Genomic DNA, 19,505 nt, shown 5'->3' on the forward strand with positions numbered 1-19,505 from the left:
GCACGAGCTCCTTTCTCTGGTGTCCAATAGCCCCGTTTGGACCCTTCTCTCATGGCCCAGCCAGGCAACGATTATGAGGCACTAGAAAGCCTTTCCATGGCCTGTGTCTCAGGGCATCCTTAAACACATCCCATCTTCCTAATGGGATGAGAAACAGGCACACAACATCCTCCCAGCCCACCACCCCTCCTGCCTTGCCCAGATGAAAATGCTGCTACAAGGTCTCTCCCCAACCCTGACACAACCCCAGTTTCAGCCCAGACCCTGGCTGGTGCCCATGCAGCCACAACATCCCACTCCTTTCCTCTAGTCCGAGGCTAATTTGGGGATTTTGGTGGTGGCGTATTTTTTGTCAGACACCAACTATTTTACTACAACAAATAGGTGCACGTAGGCCAGTGTCAGTAGATTTCAGATGACTGCTTGGATATATGCAAAATATACATGAAAATAAAAGCAGATCCAAGCAAGGACAAAGAATAATTCTTTGAAACAATACAATTATAATAATAACATAATTTAGAGCATGAATTATTCTAAACGAAATTATTATTCTAAATACAGTTTTCAATAAGTGTCTTAAAGAATTCTACATAAAATGACATGAGTGAGACAATGTGCTTTGTAGCCAGCATAGCTGAAAGCACTTTTTCAGAATGATTTTGAATAAATAAAGGAGATTAGAATAAAGAATTCACTTCTATCTGACCCGAGAATAATTTCCCACTTTCACATTTCCCTGACTTTTTGATAAAATACATTAAATTGCCCAGATCAATAGATCCCTAAGTGGTGGTTTATTCCTTCACAAGCCACTGGGCTGTGCTATTACTCTACATTTTAAGGTTTCATCTCTCATAGAACAGCTTCCAACGCATTGTTCAGAAGAATGACTACTGCTTGTGGCAGACGTAAATTGTTCAGAAACTGAAGAATCTGGTCAATAATTAATGCCACAATAGCAAATAATGAGCTGAATTTTAGCTCAGTCACAATTTTTGTTTCCTTTGTGTACCTGTAAATGTGTACAATAAACCAATTGCTCTTGGATCAAAATAGTTTCCAGGCACATTAGAAGTATCTAGTGATGCAGATTAGTTGTAATTGAATGCTGCAGTCCAGCTACCAGCTTCTTTGCAACCAGATGCTCTGTTCTAGATTGGCAAATGGAAAATTTAATCCAAAGTAAGGAAAAAAAAAAAAAGAATAAAAGGGAAGGCTTAGCTTCAGTGCAGATTTTTGTCTATTTTTACAGTGCTGTCTCTTGCAGTTGATCTCAACCAGCCATCATCCAGCTTCATCTCTGTATTGCACAGCTTGGTTTTTAAAGGTGTTGCTCCAGAAAAGTAAGAAGGAGTCAATATACTAAAATATTAATAATATTTTAGCCAGAGCAAAGATACCAAGCAGGTGGAAGTATCCCACTCTTCTCTGGCAGCCTGCTTGGTCCTTTTGATGCTCAAGGTTGCACTGTGTATTGCTTTTTCCTTTTTTTTTTTCTCATTTTTTAAAATTTTATTTTTAGCCATCAAACTGCAGCTCAAGGTGATAAAGATTCACTGTGTGCACTCACTGGGCTGTAACCTTTTTCAGCCACTCAGCCCTCAGATTCTGTCCCAGGACAAATTCCTGGAAATGCTATCTGTGATTTACATTAAAGTATGCTTTATTTATCAATATACTTTTTCTCTTTCTCAGGTTACCCACAATTTTAAAATACTCATGAAAACTTCTTATTAGACCTATGTAACACACCAAATCTGCTTGACTGTGGGAGCATTAAATCAGGAAACAAATTTCACACTCCTGAAATACAGCTTTGAGGACCAGAATGCCCATGCTGTTATTCTGTGTGTTTTATATTGTGGCAAGGCTAATCATGGACTGAGATCCCATCATGCACAAACTGTAAAACACAAAGCCAGACAGCAATGGCCAAAACCTGCCAATATCTAAGTAGCTTACCCAGGCAATTTGTGTTGTGGTTAGTACATCTTCTATATGGTCTTCAGGTCAAGGAATTCAAGGAATGACCCATCCTAGGCAGCATTTCTATCTAGTCCCTCCATGACATTCAAATAATGTTTGAAAACTTGTGTTTTGCACTGATCAAGCCGCTTGAGGTTCCAAGACTGTTCAATCTAACATCTCTTGGGAACATTACATTTGCTGTAATATCTTGCAAATGGCTTTAATTTTAATGCACAGCTTGATCTATAATTAGTTAACAAGTCTCTCTTGAGCCAGCTATGACAATTGTTACTAATTTTTAGCAGCATATTTATAGAACTGGTCACTAAGATATATGCAGTCCCTCATCCTTTTACTGCTGTCCTGGAGCATGTAGTTATTTCATTGGCTCTAGGGACATAGCTGAAAATAACTCTCTAAATGCATTATTAATAACACAGTCACCACATAAATAAATTTTAAAAATAACTCATTTACCTTTTTTCCATGAGGAACTTTTATTCAGTTTATATTATACAAGCTCTGAAGAGTGGAGTGTGATATTTGGAGCTTTCTTTATAGTTGCTTTCATATTTGGGTTCTCCAAGAATATTACATTCATGCTGCAAACACACTTTTTAGAAGCAGACAAATGACTGCTCTCACTATGCTTTGGACTTTTCCCTGATATTGCTTAAGATTTTTACATAGGCCCGATTTTGATCCTTGGTGCCAAATGTGGCTGATAAAGTAATGATTTGATGTCTTTTAGACACACGTGTTTTGACACATCTTTGGAGTTCTGGAAGAGAGAAGTTGCCTCTGGGAGCAGGTGAGGTGGACACAGTGGAGCATCTTTCTCCTGAGGGTGGAAGAATCCTAGTGCAAGACAGTTTGTGAAACATCTCTCCCTGCAGGGCCAGCTCCCTGCCCTCTGAAGGAGGCTTTAGTATCCTTCACTCACAGACATTCGCTTTCACACTCTTAACAGGATTTTCAGAGGGTCAGCCACACTTGCCAAGGGTGTTGTCCCGAGGGACAGGGCTCTTGGAAGTACATCACCCCAAGCTGCCGACAGGAAAGCAGCTTATTATCAAACTGCCTCTCTCTCCCAGAAAAGCAAAAAGCCTGATTTCTTGCTTTTAATCCCTTTTTCACCCTTTCCTGAAAATAAATTAGATATTTCAGTTGCCACAGGGTCTTCCATCAAGCACTGATCCTGCCACCAGAAGGACACTATCTACTTCTAGTCTTTGTTCCCCTTCCTTTCTGAACCAGGACACACACCCAGATGTGGCCTTGCCCTCCAGAAGGCATCTGTTCCCTCTATGATACCACATGGTGACATCCCAAATATCTCAGGCAATTGACATTCCAGGTGATTACTAATTTCCTGGGAATAAATATCCTGGTCAATGGTGTAGCAGATGATCAAATAAACTTCTCTCGGATGATGATTTCATGGATGACCTGAAAGATGTTGCAGTGAGAGGCAAGAAAGGAGTTTCCAGGAACTTTTTTATGCAACACAGTCAGAGGTTTGCTACTTGCCTGCAACTTTTATCTCCAGAAGTGCTTTCCAATGCCCTTGCCCAAGTGGAAACTTCTCCCCTCCTCATCTATCCACCTCCTCATAAAACATGAATTCTAACTTGGAAACAAGCTTGAGTAACTCTCATAAACAGAGCCTGTGACAGTGTATTTTGTGAAGAATACACAGTGTGAGTCAGACAAAGCTGGGAAAACAGGGGGTTTGCAGGAGGACCAAGTACGGGCATAGATGTTGGATGCTTGAAAGAGGACATCACTGTCAGAGATTCTCCACTTTAGAGTGCAGTTATCATCTGGAAAGTGTAAAAGTGACATCCTTGTATGCCACATTTATTCCTCCTCCACAATTTCTATTCCAAATTCACTCAGTCTTCAAGTCAATACCATGTTTTTTGCTCTGACTGCCAGCACAGCTAGCTCAGCCTGTTACCTGAGAATCAAGCTGTGCTCTTTCTGCTTATTAAAACATTGCCAACTGCAAAGCTTCTGGAATCAGACATTAGCTGGCACTGCAGTGGGAGAGGCAGGACATCCGAGCACAAGATGATTAGCAAATCCCAGCTACAGGAATGAGAGAGGGAGAAAAAACCCAATCGATCCTTAAACTCGGCACACATGCCTCAGGAGGCCCACAGAAAACACCTACTTACAGCACCTAGGTGCCATTTTTATGCAATTACTCGTCTGACTATCACTACATTTCATGGTGGAGCAGCTAAACAGGGAGCCAAATAGCCCCTTACTCGAGTGCCAGCTGTGCCGGATTTCCAAAGGATTCACTATAGAGAAAAAAGGTGAAAAAAACATGCAGCCAGGATTTATTTACTATTGACTTGTCATCTCTAAACTGCCACACCTCCTGCAGCATGTAAACCTGGCCAAGGTGTGCTCACTCCTTTTTGTACATGGTTTAGTTGCCAAGAGATTTAAACAGTCTCTTAACAAAGGAATGAAGATTTATTTAAAAGGAGGAAATGAGAAATGACAAGTGAACAAAAGCCTTAAATAGCTCAGAACTTGTGCTGGATTCAGAAGTGCATCACTAAGTCCACGTGCTTATCTGGAGCTCAGCTGACATCTATGAAGTCCCAGGTCTGCAAAGCAGGCAGGAGCTCTCAGGAGGGCTCTCCAGCACCAGTGCTGCTCCTCCCATCTGGAAACACTGCAGGCTGGAGTCGTCACTGCTTTGCACCCTGTGCAACCACTTATCTCTGCAAAGACTGAAAGCAGAGAAGGTGCAAAATGCTGGAGGATTACAACATGTCAGCACCTTCTTTCACACACAGGCACAGAAATGGGTAATGAACTGTTGAGAGCTGCTCAGCCTGGTCCTCATCCCAGAAGCTTTACGGATGTCTAGAAAACACCTGCTTTCCTCAGGGGCAATATGGCTGCTGAAGGCAGCAGATGAGCTGCCTGAGAAAACTTCCTTGGGTTAAGCTTAAAATACATTGGACTAGTGAGTCTTTCGGGATCTTAATTTCTCCCAGCTGAAGACTGCTCAGTTAAAACAGGTCCAGTGCCTGGAAGATTGTAGTCTGATGATCCAATAGCTGTAAATTACCTGCTCTTCTGGTGGTCTCCAAGGGAAGGTCAGTTTGCACACAGAGGATGTGATCTCTGGCTGCTCATTGAGAGCCCATGAGCTGTGGCATCACACAGACTGTATCAGTCAGTTACTGGGGTGGCTGGTGCCTGAATCACAGACTCACAGAAGGGCTGAGCCTGGACAGGACCTCTGGAGGTTGTATGGTCCGACTCCTGAGCTCAAGCAGAGCCACTCAGAGCCACTTGCCCAAGACCATGACCAGGTGGCTTTTGAATATCTCCAAGGTTAGAGACTCCACAACCTCCCTGGGTAACCTGTGCCAGTTCTCAGTCTCAGTAAAAAGTGTTTCCTGATGTTCAGAGGGAGACTGATGCATTTTATTTTGTGCCCAGTGCCTCTGGTCCTGTCAGTTAAAGAGACTGCATGTAGCAGCCTGCAGTGAACCAAGCAGAAGGGAACTAATTCCTGAATTTCATTCTAGGGTCCAGCTGAATATGTAGCACAGGACAGTCTCTGGCTAAATTCTCTGGTATGTTTCAGGGAAAGAAAGATGTGAGCCTTGCAGTTCATGCTGATCTGTGCTCAGCACCATAAGCCACTTGTGGATGCATCATTTTGCACTGGACATGTCTTTAATTCTAAAAGTGTGAAATGTTGCCTTCAGTCAACTTGACAAGCATTTTTCAATAATTTAGTCTTCAAACCCACAAATCTCAGCAGCAATTCTTTACACTTGGGCAGTGAGTAGGACTTGCTGCTTTTATTTTTTTTTTTTAACATTTTCCAAGGTCCTGTTCTTTAAATAGCTGCTGCAGCTACCTAATTTTCCACTGCAATATTGCCAGAGGTTATTTATCTATTTTAATTAATTTATTTATGTATTTTTATTATTTAAGTGTTTCTTCTCGGCTGAATGGTGGATGATAATAGCCATGTCACAGTGATGCAGTGCTAATTCCAGGCACCAGCCCTTGTGATGTGTCACAGCAGGCGGAACATTGTCAGTGGCCATCTCCCAGGGTGTGTTGGTGATGGCCCCAGCCTATATCCTGTTTTGTTCTTACAGTTGCCTTCAATCTTACAGGGAGCTGGGAGCCCCCTCCAGCCATGGCAAACCCACACATGTTTTTTCTCCAGGTAGACAGCCCTGGTGATGTGTCAGAGCAGGCAGAACATTGGCAGTGGCCATCTCTAGTGGTGGCCTTCATTACAGTGGGGTTGGTGACATGGTTGGGCTCAGACATTTTCTGTCCATCAGGGAGACATGGGTTGGACAGCCTTGACCTGAGGCTGGGAGAGCCCCAGTCATGGAGGCAGGGGCTGCTGGGGGTTGCTGCATTCTTTGATGTTCCTGTCTTTGACAGCTAAATCCCTGGACAGGAGCATGGCTGGTGCAAGGCACACACCCACCCTTTCCTTCCTCTACCACCCAGAGAATATGAAACTTTCTACAAGGAACTTCCTACAAGAACACTGACCTAAAGATAAGGAAACACACTTATCCCTGGTCTGTACCCCAGAATGGTCCTACAGGCTTCTGGAAGCTCTCTACAGCTGTGAACATAGGGAACTCCACGCCACCCACTGCCCCATCATGATCCTACAGGCAGCTGGAAGCTCTTCATAGCCATGGGCGAAGGGATCTCCACACTACCCACCATCCTTGTACCCCATCATGGTCCTACAGGCAGAGGGATACTCCCCATAGCCATGGAGAAAGGGAGCTCTGCACCACCCACCATTTCTGTGTTAGACTTACTTTAAAATAAATGTTGAGATTGATGAACTCATTGGCTGGTTCTTCTGGTTTGTGCTGTCATTTTAGGGAAATATTTGGGGACCCTTCCTTTTGCACAAGTGAACTTCTTTTCCAGACAGACCACCTCTCTGACAGCAAGGACTCTGTTGTAGCTCTTGGCACATGTCCCCTTTCATTTTTTGGAAATACACTCCAATCTTTCACCCTTGTTCCAATCCTCCTTTTGGGTAGCAGCTTTTGTTACCTCATAGCAAAACTGCTTTTCCGCACATAAGGCCAGCGTCCCTGCCCTGCCTTTCCAACTAAACAAAATCATGACACAAAAGGGAATGGTAAAAGAGCATTACAGAAGCCCCATCTCTCCATCTCCCCCAACTCCTTCCCCTTCAGCTGCAGAAGGACAACAGAGCATGTTGTTCTGCACCAGAAATGCTGGGAAAAAAGGCAGGCTGGTTTGCCTGTGATGAAAAGAGCAACCTTGAAATCCCAAATAGCCAGTGGGGATGAGATATGCTTTTGAGGACACTCTGGCAGCTCAGCATGGAGGCTTTGAGTGTGCTGTTCCATCCCAGGCACTCGGAGCATACAGCACACTCCTGTTTGCACAAATCTCTCACTACTGTAGTTTTCTCAAAAATTCATAAAAAATACAGAGAAAAAGCAACACAGCAGCAAGACCCTTTGGGAGAGCAGCCTCTTGGATTTGCTCTGTGTGGTTAGACCCAGGTATGAGGCAGTTTGGTGCAGGAGGGCCATCAGTAAGCAGGTAGGCTGAGGCACTCAGCAGTTTTGGGCTGCTTTGGACACAGCAGCCACCTGACTGTGGCAATGTGCTTGTTTGTCCCATGGTGTGCTGCATTCCTGGCCAGAAAGCCCCTAGGCCCATCCTCTTCCTATAATCTTTGAGAAGTCTGCCTGGAAACAGAAAGTGAGCAGGCTGTTTTGTTCTTCTTGCACAAATGCAGACCAGAAATTACTTTCTTGCATGAGCAAGCTCTGGAGTGGAACTGGAGCAACATATCCAGGGGACAACTGTTCACTGCTACCAGCTTGCAGAATTTCCAAAGGCAGCAAATTCCCACTTTCCACCACACTGGGCTAGATGGTGCATCTCAATGCACAGGAGGTCAAGAAGTATTTGTTTCCTAAACGAGTCAGGAAAGGAGAAAATGAATGGAAAAATAATTGCAGGGCTCAGTTACTCGTTGAATAGGTCAGGAGTAAAAGATGCAGAAGCAAACACGAGCAAACAGAAGGACAAGGCTCGAGACACGGATGTCCTGGTGTGGATCACAGCAGAATCAGCCTCTGGGGATGACTGGAAGTGGTGTGTGGAAATTTAAGTACTGCCTGTACTTCCCGGGCTCTTCACAGGATGGAATGCCACACAAGGAGGACTCTGAGCATCCAAGCAGCCCTTTCCAGAACCCAGCCTTTCCACTGAAGGCTTAACAAAAAGGACTCAAACAGACAGAATAACACAGCACAAAATGCTGGCACCATCCCAACTTCTGTTACACTCCCTTGCAATGTAGGTGACGGAGCACGATATTCACACCAAATCTGCATATCAGGGTCCTCTGCCCCCAAAGCCATGCCCCTGAGCACCTAACCCAAATCCAAGTGCTGCCCCGGAGAAGCAGAGTCACTAGGAGAAAGCAGGCCTTGATGGGCCTGCTGAGTAAGGAGGGCTTGAAGAGTAAGGCCCTTCTGACTCTCCACAAAATGGTAAATTATGCAAAGTTTGGTGTTGTGGTTATGCAGGTGTTGAGGACCCCAGTGGATCCTTCCCAGCCCTGGCACTGTTGGTGTTTGCAAAGGAGGACCAGTGAGATGGAAAGAGGTAGAGAAGTACATTTGATGATTGAAATGGTGTTGCTCTGGTACAGTTGAGGGTCTGGCCTAACCCTTGTAATGAACAGAGTTACTTGAAAATCAAATTCTTTACTTTGTGGTCTTTTTTTTATCCTCTGTTTCAGGCGCTCCATATATAAAGGTATCTGTCTTCCCATGAAAGAAAATGAAAAGATTAATTTGTTAAGTCAAATATTCATGACTCCCAGAGATAGGAGAGGAAGTCACCTGAAGATCATTTATTATGGGTAAGTAGCTGAGGTTCCTCTGGAGGAAGGTATAACTGCAAATCTGTGACACAGAGGATTTTTGACAAGGGATGAGTCATCTCCCGTCCTCCCTGTCACACACCTGGAATTAAGATCACGGACAGGTGACAACCCTGTCACACAAAGGCTCATTTTCCATTGATTTCAATGGCTGCTGTCACAAATCTTGGAGTCAGATTATCCAGAGAAAATCCCAGAGCGTCCCTATAATGTCTGTGATAAGGCATTGTGATAAGATAGGTGATTAAATGACCTCATGTCCTTCTGGGGAAACCCAGGCAACTTTGCAAAGTCAAAAGGACTTTGCTGATCCACACTGGCCCAACAGCCACCTTAAGAGTGCCGTACAGGAGGATTTTCCATTTGGCTTAAACTGGAAAAGTAAACTAATTACGTGAATGAATGTTTCCGGCTGCGACAGTATCAACCATCGGAATGCGTGTGGCCAGTGAACTATTAAGTACAGTATATTTTAGCATCCCAGGGGACAATAACTTACCTTGCGTGGCAGCTAATCATTGCTACCTCAGCTCTGCCCGCTCAGTCCCTTTGAGTGGAGCTCCAGACACTCATAATCAGGCCATTCATGCTCAGTCACGCATGCAGCCTTCTCCAAACAGACACAGTGCCTCTAATCACCACCTCTGCTCTCATTTAGGCTGCCATGTGGAGTATGATGCAATACTAAAATGGATCTCGGCAATACAAGGAGCCTGTCTCATACTGCCTCTCATTTAACATGGCAGTCCCCTGCTCTGATCATTCATCTGGGGCAGAGTGACCCTGTCACTGCACGTGCTGTTCGCTGTGGCCTGGGCTGGCTGCTGTGCAGCTGCACAGGACCACTCTGGAAAAATACGAAGCACAGAGGGTGTAGGGTTTTGCAGGCATTGAAGTGTCTTGTGAAAGCAGGTTCCACATGTAGAAATAGACAGTTTTCAAAGATTCACCTTGAATTCTGATTTTCATAGGTGACACTTTGGGATTGTCTGGCAGATTGGCTCTTGGCTCAGAGCTGGTCCTGCAGAGCCAGGGCTGATGCCAAGCAAAGTCACCTGTATGCCTCCACATCCCAGATGTTTGAGCTTCAGCCTGCTGCATGGTATTCCCCGTACCAGTGCCTGAAACAGCTGTGATACTTCCAGGGCAAAGAAGACCAGGCCACCTCCAACAGCATTTTACCAATATCGTTTGTGCCTCCTGGCTCAGGAGGGAGGAACAATGCAGATATTGTCACCAGAGCTTTAAATAAAATTTCCTTCTTCTTTCACATATTCAGGAACCTCTCTTCTTCCCTCTCCACAGCCCATAGCCTGAGTCCTGTTTTTATTTTGAGGGCTAGGAGGCATTTTCTTAACTTTTCATCTTTTATTTTAGGCTGGAATAGAGTTTTTGTGCAGGACTGGCCATCCTGTCTCTAAAGAGCAACTGTAGCTCAGCACCAAGGATGTTTTTGTCAGTTCTTGGACCTTGATGGTGTTACCTGCAATTCCCAAATCTTGTTGGTGACAAGGATAGTAATGTCCCGGAGGGGCTAGCGCAATATTTTGATTTTTCTCAAAGTTTCTCTTAGGTGTTTCTATTTCAGTGGTCTTCATTTTCCTTGGGCATGTCTATATAGGGAAAATCAGGAAAGTTGATTTAAATTAACTAAAAGCAGGAGTTTAAAGTGAATTAAGTAAATTGCATTAAACGTCTCGTTTCACAAGTAAAGTGGCTTTAATATGACTTAGCCTTGGAAGAGAAGTAAACCAAATCAAATCAAAGACACTTTAATTCTGACAGTTCCCACAAAGGGCTTTAATTAATGCAGTTTTACTAATCCACTTAAAAATTCAGATCAACTTTTCTGAGCAGGTTCGTGTAAACAAGCTCTTACAACTGCTCTGCCTGAAATGATTTAGCTTGGTTGGATAATTTTCCCCTCAGAAAGTGAATCCATGCAAGACTGACTCTGGTGGAAGTCCCACTACAGGGGCTTGCACTTGGGTAACTCCATCAATTGGAAAAGTTGGATAAATATAAATCCAGGGTAGCTTAGCTCTTTGTAATGCCTAGAAAGTCCAAGGTACTGTGCTTCCCTATCATTACACACACACAGAAATGAGGCTGCCTCCTCAGTTTAGGAAAGAGAAGATGACAGCACACGGCTCCACGTCTCCTCCTTGGTTAGCATGGGGGTTGGAACATTGGCACAGATCACACTGAGCTCCAACAAATCCTTACACTGCAGCCAGGCAGGCTGCAACCCAGCTGGGATTTCTTTTTGGTGCATTGAGACCTACATTAGCACAAAACTAATTTCCTTTCATGGGCCTTAGAATGGTAGAAATTAGGGCATGTAGTGATTCTTTTTTTTTTTTTTAACTTTTTTAAGCACACCTTTTATTTGGCCAGGTTTGGTTCTGGCTGGGTCACAGCAAGAGGCATGACTTACAAACAACAAAAATGCCAGATAGCATTGGCCAAGGGGAAAAGAAAAAAGGGCTATTTCAGCCAAAACAGACATTTAGTCAATTTGAAGTATATCTCATCAGTGTGCACATCAATCTACCCCATTAAATACTGCATCCTTTAATTCCCTCCTTTAATTCCTTCTGCCTTTATGAACAATTCCCTTTGTAGCTGAAATGCCCGATATAGGTAGTGCAGCCTCTTTTTCAGCAGGAACATGTATGTTTGACTTTCTCAATTAGCTGAAAGTCCTTCAGCAGGGGGTTCCCTGAGGCACATAGCATTCCTTGGCTGGTGACCCTCATTCCCTGTGCTGCTTTACCTTGGCAGGAAGAGCAAAGCGCAGACTTTCCACCAGGGTTTCTTCACTTTTCCCAAAACTTGCCAATCTGACAGCTTGAAACATCATCTGCTTTTTTTGGGGGGAATAATCTGGATATTCCAAAGTGCTGTTCTCACTGCACAGAGCCCCAGACCAGTCTGTGCTGTGCCCCCCCCCCCCCACGACTCTCCTGGATTGTGTTTGATGGTCCCTGCATGCTGACAAGCTGCAATACCTTGGTCTGGACCAGGGCAGACACCCTGACTGCAGTTATCAGAGCTCTCACTTTTCATCATATTTATTAGGCTGCATCTTTATGAAAGAGTTCCTCCAAAATAACTCAGGCAACTGTGGTGCTCCAGCAGCACTGTACACAAAATATTCACTGTGAAAAAAGTGTCAGCATCACCTTCACTGGATCAAAAGTCATGTCAGAGAACATATCAAAGCATGAAAATCTGCTTGCATAAAAAAGCCAAAAGCCTGAAGCCATCCCAAGCACCTTCAAACGATCCGGGAGTTGCACACAGAGCTGCTGCGCAGTGCGGATGGATCAAGGGGGAGCACAGTTTCCAGCCAAACTCCTTCAGCTGCTGCCATCTTCTCCTGGAGTTATTTTCAAACTGTGCAAACTTTAACTTTTTTTTGGGAGAAAGCCATTGCACAGTATTGGAAATCCTGCTTGATTCAAAGTCTCAGTGCCTGTCAGGTGTACGTTCCTTTATAGCAGCAAGTCAGGAGTCATTCATCCCATCTGAGTCAGAGATAAAATCTATGAGGGAACTTTTTCTGCACAGATTTTACAGGTGTGGGAGCAGCTGGCTCTGGGGATGGGTAATGGGGACACAGGCCTCCAGCTCAACATTGTAGCTCAGCTGACACCTGGGCAGGAGGAACCTGCAAGTCACTCAGTCTGATGGGGCTCTCATTTATTCACAGAAACACCTGCCACACACTAAACCCTGAAAAAGCAGGGTTTTTCTCATTTTTCTCCCTAAAGAATTTGTGGTCTAACAGACAAGTTGCACTTCAGGTTTCTTTAAAAAAACAACTTTCCCATGGAACCAATTTGATTCACTTCATGTGACATAGCACTGAAGGCCAGTGAGTCCAGCAGTGAGACAGCCTCTCTCACCCTTCCTCCTGGAGTCTCTGCCCTCATGGAATAGACCTGAAGGGCTGTGGATGAAGTGAGAACCAGTTTGCTACACAGTCCTGCACATAATGACCAGCTTGAAAAAAAAAGTCAATAAAACAAAATTCTGTTGTTTGCATTTTTGCAGTTGAATATTTGCATACTGTCATTTTTCTTCCTTGGATATTAATGCAGGAGGATAATTTGTAGGAAAACTCAGGGGATCCTGATCACACCGTCACTCCAGATGTTTTGTGCACATAGCACAGTGCCTGTGCAGAAGTCTTCCAGCAGCTGGAGCAAAAAGCATCTTCTGCTGCTCCATAATAAGGAGAACATTCTGTGTCTCCTCCTTGCTCTGTTTATCTGGTCCCTGTAGGACTGTGAAGTAGCAGCCCTGTGCAAACACAAAGACAGAGAGAGGGGAGACAACTAACTCGTGCCACTTATGAGGGAGACAGCTGTCACCAGTCCTGCCCATCTGTTATTCCCACTAAATCTTCTTCACCCACTAAGGCATTGAATGTGTTTCGCTCCAAGAAAACCCCAGTGTTTCCAGTTCCGGCGATTAAGAACGAAAAAGCTAAATCTAATATTTCTACAAATTTGATTCTTCAATGCTGCTGGAAGGCGAATTCATCACTGATATTTCATATGATTCATGTTGGTGCATCATTTCTTGAGGATGTAGGTGCCTCCATCACTGTCATGCACTATTTCAGTCCCTTCCTGTTGTCCTCTGCACCTCCACAAACCTCGACAGCTGCTTCTCTCACTTTTGCAAAGTACACAGATAAGGTAGCTTATGTGCTTCTGAAATGGGGACTCAGCGTGTTTTTTCACAGTTTATCTTGGAGCCTGAAGGGCTCTGTCTCTTTGCACTTGCTGTTGGTTTTCCTGCCCCACTATGCCTTTGGTATCTCTCTGATACCTTTTGTATCTCTCCGATACCTTTTGTATCTCTCCAAGCTTATCTGTCTGTGCTGAGATCTCCATTCTCTATTGTATCAGTTTATTTCCCTCTGTGTAAGCATTCATTATAGTCTAATTTCCTCTTATTACTTTAAATTGCCCATCTCTCTGTACCATGTTTTCAACATATTTTCTCTGCAGTATCAATCTACTACCATTCCTGTTGTCATACATGAAATCCCTATTTGTGCTTGGTCTTTGCATATTAAGTGCTTTAATTAATTAATTTTGAGTTAAATATTTTTAAATTGAATCTTAAAATTAACCCATCAGCCCAGGTACAAAAATCAAGTTCCATTATCAGTGTTTTCAATTGTTCAAAGTAGTTTATTAAGAGAGTTGCACCCTTCCCAGTTAGAAATTCCCCAGTTAAAAATCACCAACTTGCTCCCTTTTCAAACTTCAAACCACCTATACACCATAAGAGTTACCTTTCCTGTGTTTACTGTATACTTTTACAAGTGTTTTAAGATGTGTTGGATGTATTTTAATACTTTTTTTAGGTGTTTTTACTCTCTCTCTCTCTCTCTCTCTGCAAGCTAGCTGTGGTGGATGCCAGTGGTGGGCATTAAAAGCCTTACGGCTTTCAAGGAGCCTTTAGTAATTTTGTTTGCTTTTGGACCAGCCAAAAGCCAGCCCAGCGCTGCAAGTTCTTTTTCTCTGAGGTCCAGTGCTGTCTCAGCCAGAGGATCTCAGATCCCTGCGCTCCTGGGGCATACCATCTACTGAGCCATAGGATCCCAAATTTTGATATTTTTCTAATTTCTGTGATTTTTCAATTTTTCCGTTTTAATAAATTAATTTTTTTCAGAGTTGTCTCATTTCTCACACTGTTATACCTGAGACTCTCTGAAAATTTCTTCAAATTTGTAAACTGAGGTTTTGCTTAGCTCTGCCATCATTTTGCAATAGGGTTTTCTTAAAAAAGAAACCAAGCTGATAAGTCATAATGTTATATTTGATAAATCTCATCTAAAAGAATGTGGTTTTTTCTATGTGCCAATAATAGGAACAGTATGCCTGATAATCCCACTGCTGATATCCTATCTCCTATCCAGCATTGCTAGTCAACAGGCAAAGATGAACTGCTGAGAAGAGTCACACTGTTGGAAAGCCTAATTTTGGATTTCAGACCCTGAAGTCTAAATTCTATTTGATATTATTTATGAGATCTTATTATGTGCCTTACAAATATACAGATTATGGCTGGTCATTAAAGAAAACCAAACCTTTACTTAATCCATGGGTAGTTGGCTGAATGGTGATATCTGGATTTTGGGGCATTTAATATTTATTATTTTTCCATATGAATAAAGATGTTCCAGCAGGCCAATCTCAGACTGAGAACAGCATAAAATAAAGCTGTCATGAATAAAGCAAATATAAGCAGTTCCCAAACAGCCTTGAATTTGGGCTTACTCACTGAAAATTTTTGATAAGTGTGATTATGTTCAGAAATTTTTATGTCTGAACATATGCACTTTCACAATTCATGCATACACATTTAACTTACTATTGTTTTTTAAAAGAACTTAATAAAAACATTTTCAGTGAGTAATCCTAAAAAAAAACCCCTCCTTATGGAAGTCTATGTAGAGAAAAAAAAAATGAATTGAATAAAAATTTGGGAAGATGGGGCGAAGTCATGTTTGCACAATCAGAAATCATACTGTCTGGTTCCAGAGCGTAGGTATTGTGGGGAAAAATCTTGACAGGATCTTTGTATTGACCTGATTAGGCAGTGTATTTTGGGCCAACCTAAAATAAGCTGTTATCTTCTTTCTGTGTTTTCAAAAGCTTTCATTTAGATTTGAATGGGTGTTTTGTTCAACCTGAAACAGATCATTTTGCTTGGAGGCCTTTTTTTTTTAAAGAAAAAAGAAACCTAGAGCTATAAAAGCAAGAAGGTAGGAACAGCCTACACTTGAGGTGATCTGAGACAGCTGCCTTCAGATCTCTGCTTGATCAGAGAAATTTAAAACCAGCTCCAAATGTGGATTATGGAGGACATAATGCGAGTCAACTCACTTTGGTGAGTGGCTTCCGCATTGGGTAAAGTTTCACCTGCTGGCTGTCTTGCAGTGGGTACTGAAGTCAGGACCTGAGATGCAGAGAGCTGCAGCCAGGTGTGAGGGAGTCCTCTGGGAGTGGGAAAATGGGGATGCAGAGCTCTGTTCTGGCTGAGGTCAGGAGGTCAGACAGATAGAGGGGAGAGCATCAATGATCCCACAGCAACTTGCACTGATTTTGCATAGTCTGTTGTGGGGAAAGTCAAAATACTCAGGAAATCTGAAATAAAATATCACTGCTCCAGGTGAAACTCCCTCAGCTTTTGGCTTGCTCTTTTGGTTTGCTCACTGTATTAAACTAAAATTTCTAAATGCTTTTGCATCAAATCAGAACCTGCAGAATCTGAAAATGCACATCCACCTTCGAACTTGTCTTTGCCACTCCTGATCCCTCTCCCTCCATTCTGTGGTTATGTCTGGCTGTTTCCATGTTCTGTTTTGGCACTGTCCTATTGATATTTTTTTCAGCAACCTCAAAAGAAAAAGGAGATAAAGATGGAGCCCAGTGGAGACGCCCACTCTAATCCATGGCCAAGGCAGGGCTTCCTGTGTGTAGCCCAGCCAAATGGCTGAGTTACCATTTCTTTGTGAGCCTCAATCAGACCCCATCCTCCCCTAGACGGCAGGATGTGAACAAAAGGCTTGGATACTGCTCAAGCAAGTGGGAGAGGATATTTCCTTCCAATTCTCCAAACTGTGGGACAACTGGGAGCCAGGAGCCTGAGCCTTGTGCTCTAAAACACAAGCACCACAGGCATACTGGAACTCTATAACACAACACCTGGGGGTGGCAGCTGCTCCACGGGCAGCACCTGCTGTGCTTCAGAGAAGGAGGTGGGAGATCAGTACCAACCACCTGCAAGGGCAGTGCCTATTTCTTCTTCCCTTGAGTCCAGTCAAATATTGTCCCCATGTCCCTTGGCTTTAGTCACTCTAAAGGGAGAGCCCCGATCCTCCTGGTGGGTGATTTGCCACCGCCCCTTCCCACATCTATTTGAAGAATGATAGGAGGGGGATCACTCTGCACCTCAAGTTGAGTCTCTGCAGGCCGGTAGAGTGGGTGTGAAATTCTGTGAGGAGATTTTTTTTTCCCCTTCAGTTCCCTCAGATCTGGGTAACTCTGCATAATGAATGCAGCATTTACAAGCTGGTGGAATTAAGCAGCATTCAGCTTAATTAGGGGGTTGATTATTCAGGGAAGAAATCAGCATGTCAATCAGGTATGTGGTCCAAAGTGTTCTGTGGGAGAAGGTGGGCAAAGGCCTACCTGCAGACAGCAAGGCAAGTATCCATGTGCCTCTTTAGGCAGCCTGACCTGCCCACAGCCAGGCAGAGCTTTCCCCTGTGCTTTCATACACCTCTGAAGTGGCTTTTTACAGCAACGTTTATCAGCATTCAGGAGCTTCTTGCTTGGTCCCAAGTTAAGATTTACTATTCATATTACAAGATCACTTAAGCATCCTGCACTGGCTGAGCTGGGAGTCCGCTGGGCCATAAAATTATCCCGGAGTAAACTTAGTAAAGTAAACTGAAAAGGTTAGGGTGAGTTTATCTCTTTCTTGTGTGCATTAAGGAAACGAGGCTGTGGTATTTATCATCGTCCAGCTGAGCAGTTGTGACCTGGGAGGCATTTCAGGTTGACAGGAACAGGAAAATTCCATTTCCTGCATGAGTCTGAACGGCAAGAAAAGCCCCAAAAGCTTACTGCCAAACACATATAGACTTTTTCCATATTTATGGATATTCAGGTCTTATTTCCTAGTGATTGAGTGTGTGATAAGGCCTTAGGTAAGTTCTTTCTCTTTCCTGCACCTTACTTCTCTAGAAGGTAAATTGCTGATAATAATGGAATTCGTAGAATGATTAATCAGCTACAGACGAATGGAAATATTAAGTATGAAAATCTGAGGTGTAAGCTTTTGGGGAGGTAGAGGCTCAGCTTCTCTGTGTTAAACACCTGTATGATGGGATCCTGAGGCAGGACTAAATACTGGAGTATTTGAAATTAAGGTTCATATTCCCAGACTTCACCTCGCATTTTTCCTTTCAGGATTTTACTGTTTTTCTCAACATCACAAGTTCTCTTTTGTCCTCCTCAAGCTCTTGTGCCTTTTGATTTTCCTTAATGGTTTTGTATGAGCTTTCAGCTTGCTACCAATCTGTTGTTTTTAGCCTCAGCGGTCAGTTTTTAGTCACTGGCACATGCTTAAATTTTTGAATATTTAAACCTTATGAGAGCAGCACCAGTGCCACTGGTAGAAATACTCAAGTCCCCAAGTAAGGCATAAATTTAAGAGCCTTGTTGAATAGATTTAAATCTGGTATAATGCTAGAAAAGTAGGACAAGTTGTCTGGATTTACACCAGGTGTTTGGAAGCAGAACCATGACTTATTTTATTTCAGTAGAAGCACCTCTAACACCTTAATAGACAGATGCTCTATTGCATAAATGCGGTTAATGAGGATTATCTGAAATGTTCTATATACTGTATTTTTGAAGGTTTGCTGTCAGATATTGCAGTTGTAGCAGGAATAGCAGAAAACACCATGTCCCCATGGTACATTACATGCAGCACTTCCCAGTGGCAGTAAATGTTCTGGCTTAATCAAAAAGATCACATTTCTTTCTATTACTACCTGCCCAGAGAAGCTAGAATAACTTTTGGCCAAGGAATACATTAGTTTAAATCTTAGATTTCAAAATGAAATTACACGAAGTCTTGCAGATATGATTCATATGTCCCCCATTATTTCCAATCTTCTCCTTTTTCTCTTCTAACTTGAATTTGTGTGAGAACTGCAGTGCTGTCGGTAGTGGTGGCACTGGCCGGGGGCTCGGCAGGGGCAGGCACGACATCCAGGCATCCCTCCTCCCGACCCACCCCTCTTCCCCTCACAGATCGTTTAGCTCAACCATTCCTGTGAATTGTCTGCTCGGCCAGAGCTACTCTCGCACTTCCTGCAAATCATCCTCAAGCAGGCACAACTTTCGATGTAAATCACAATGCTCTGCTCTTTGCAAGGCTCGTGGAGAGAGTTCTGTGGGCAGTTCAGGCTTTCCCCAGCCCAGTGGCTGCAGGAGGATCTTTTGTCAGTTTTGCCTCTCCCTGCTGGGATGTGTGAGTGTCCCAGTTTGGAGAAGTGGGAAAACACTGGCACCCACCCACTGCACGTGCCTGTCATGAAGATTTATGAAGTGATATTTTCAAGGAGTAAAGCATTATTTAAGCCAGGTGCTGTGATCTATTGATAACAAATGGGATGAACATTGGGTAGTTAAATATTTAAAGCACAATCTTTGGAATTGGGACATCTGTGACCTTTTCCAGCTCTGCTAATGGCTTCTTGCCTGTCCCTGGACAAGACACATCCCCACTGCTGCCACTCCTCTCCCCCCAGATTTTATATAATGCATCTATTTATCTGTGAACTCTTCTGGTGAACAGTGCTCTGACAGGTGCTGGCGGAAAGGCAGGTGCAGCAGGTTCTGGGTGCTCATGAGACCCTCAGGATCCTCTTTGGATGGAAGATTTTATACCAGTCTGAAGCTAGGGATGGGAAAGTTGCTCTTCCACCAGGCACCTTCAATTTTATTTCAACTTTAAGCTTTCTTGTTGTTAT

The 19,505-nt window shown here is 43.5% G+C and overlaps 1 long non-coding RNA gene across 5 annotated transcripts in view; it reads right to left on the reverse strand.

Annotated features, from left to right (window-relative positions):
- The window catches only part of LOC125317278, a 78,624-nt gene that overhangs the window by 16,773 nt on the left and 42,346 nt on the right, over positions 1 to 19,505 (reverse strand). Inside the window, exons 4-6 of one of the 5 annotated variants that reach the window (XR_007199996.1) lie at positions 11,709 to 13,240; positions 6,810 to 10,545; positions 2,432 to 4,721 (exon numbers count right to left, since the gene is read on the reverse strand). The exons of the other annotated variants lie outside the window; for them this stretch is intronic. This is a non-coding gene — a long non-coding RNA (uncharacterized LOC125317278). Of the gene's footprint in view, positions 1 to 2,431; positions 4,722 to 6,809; positions 10,546 to 11,708; positions 13,241 to 19,505 lie in introns of those variants that run through there. 5 annotated transcript variants of the gene reach the window in all.

Source organism: Corvus hawaiiensis, chromosome 26 (genome assembly GCF_020740725.1).
Source record: "Corvus hawaiiensis isolate bCorHaw1 chromosome 26, bCorHaw1.pri.cur, whole genome shotgun sequence".
In the NCBI taxonomy this organism is placed as follows: Eukaryota; Metazoa; Chordata; class Aves; order Passeriformes; family Corvidae; genus Corvus; species Corvus hawaiiensis.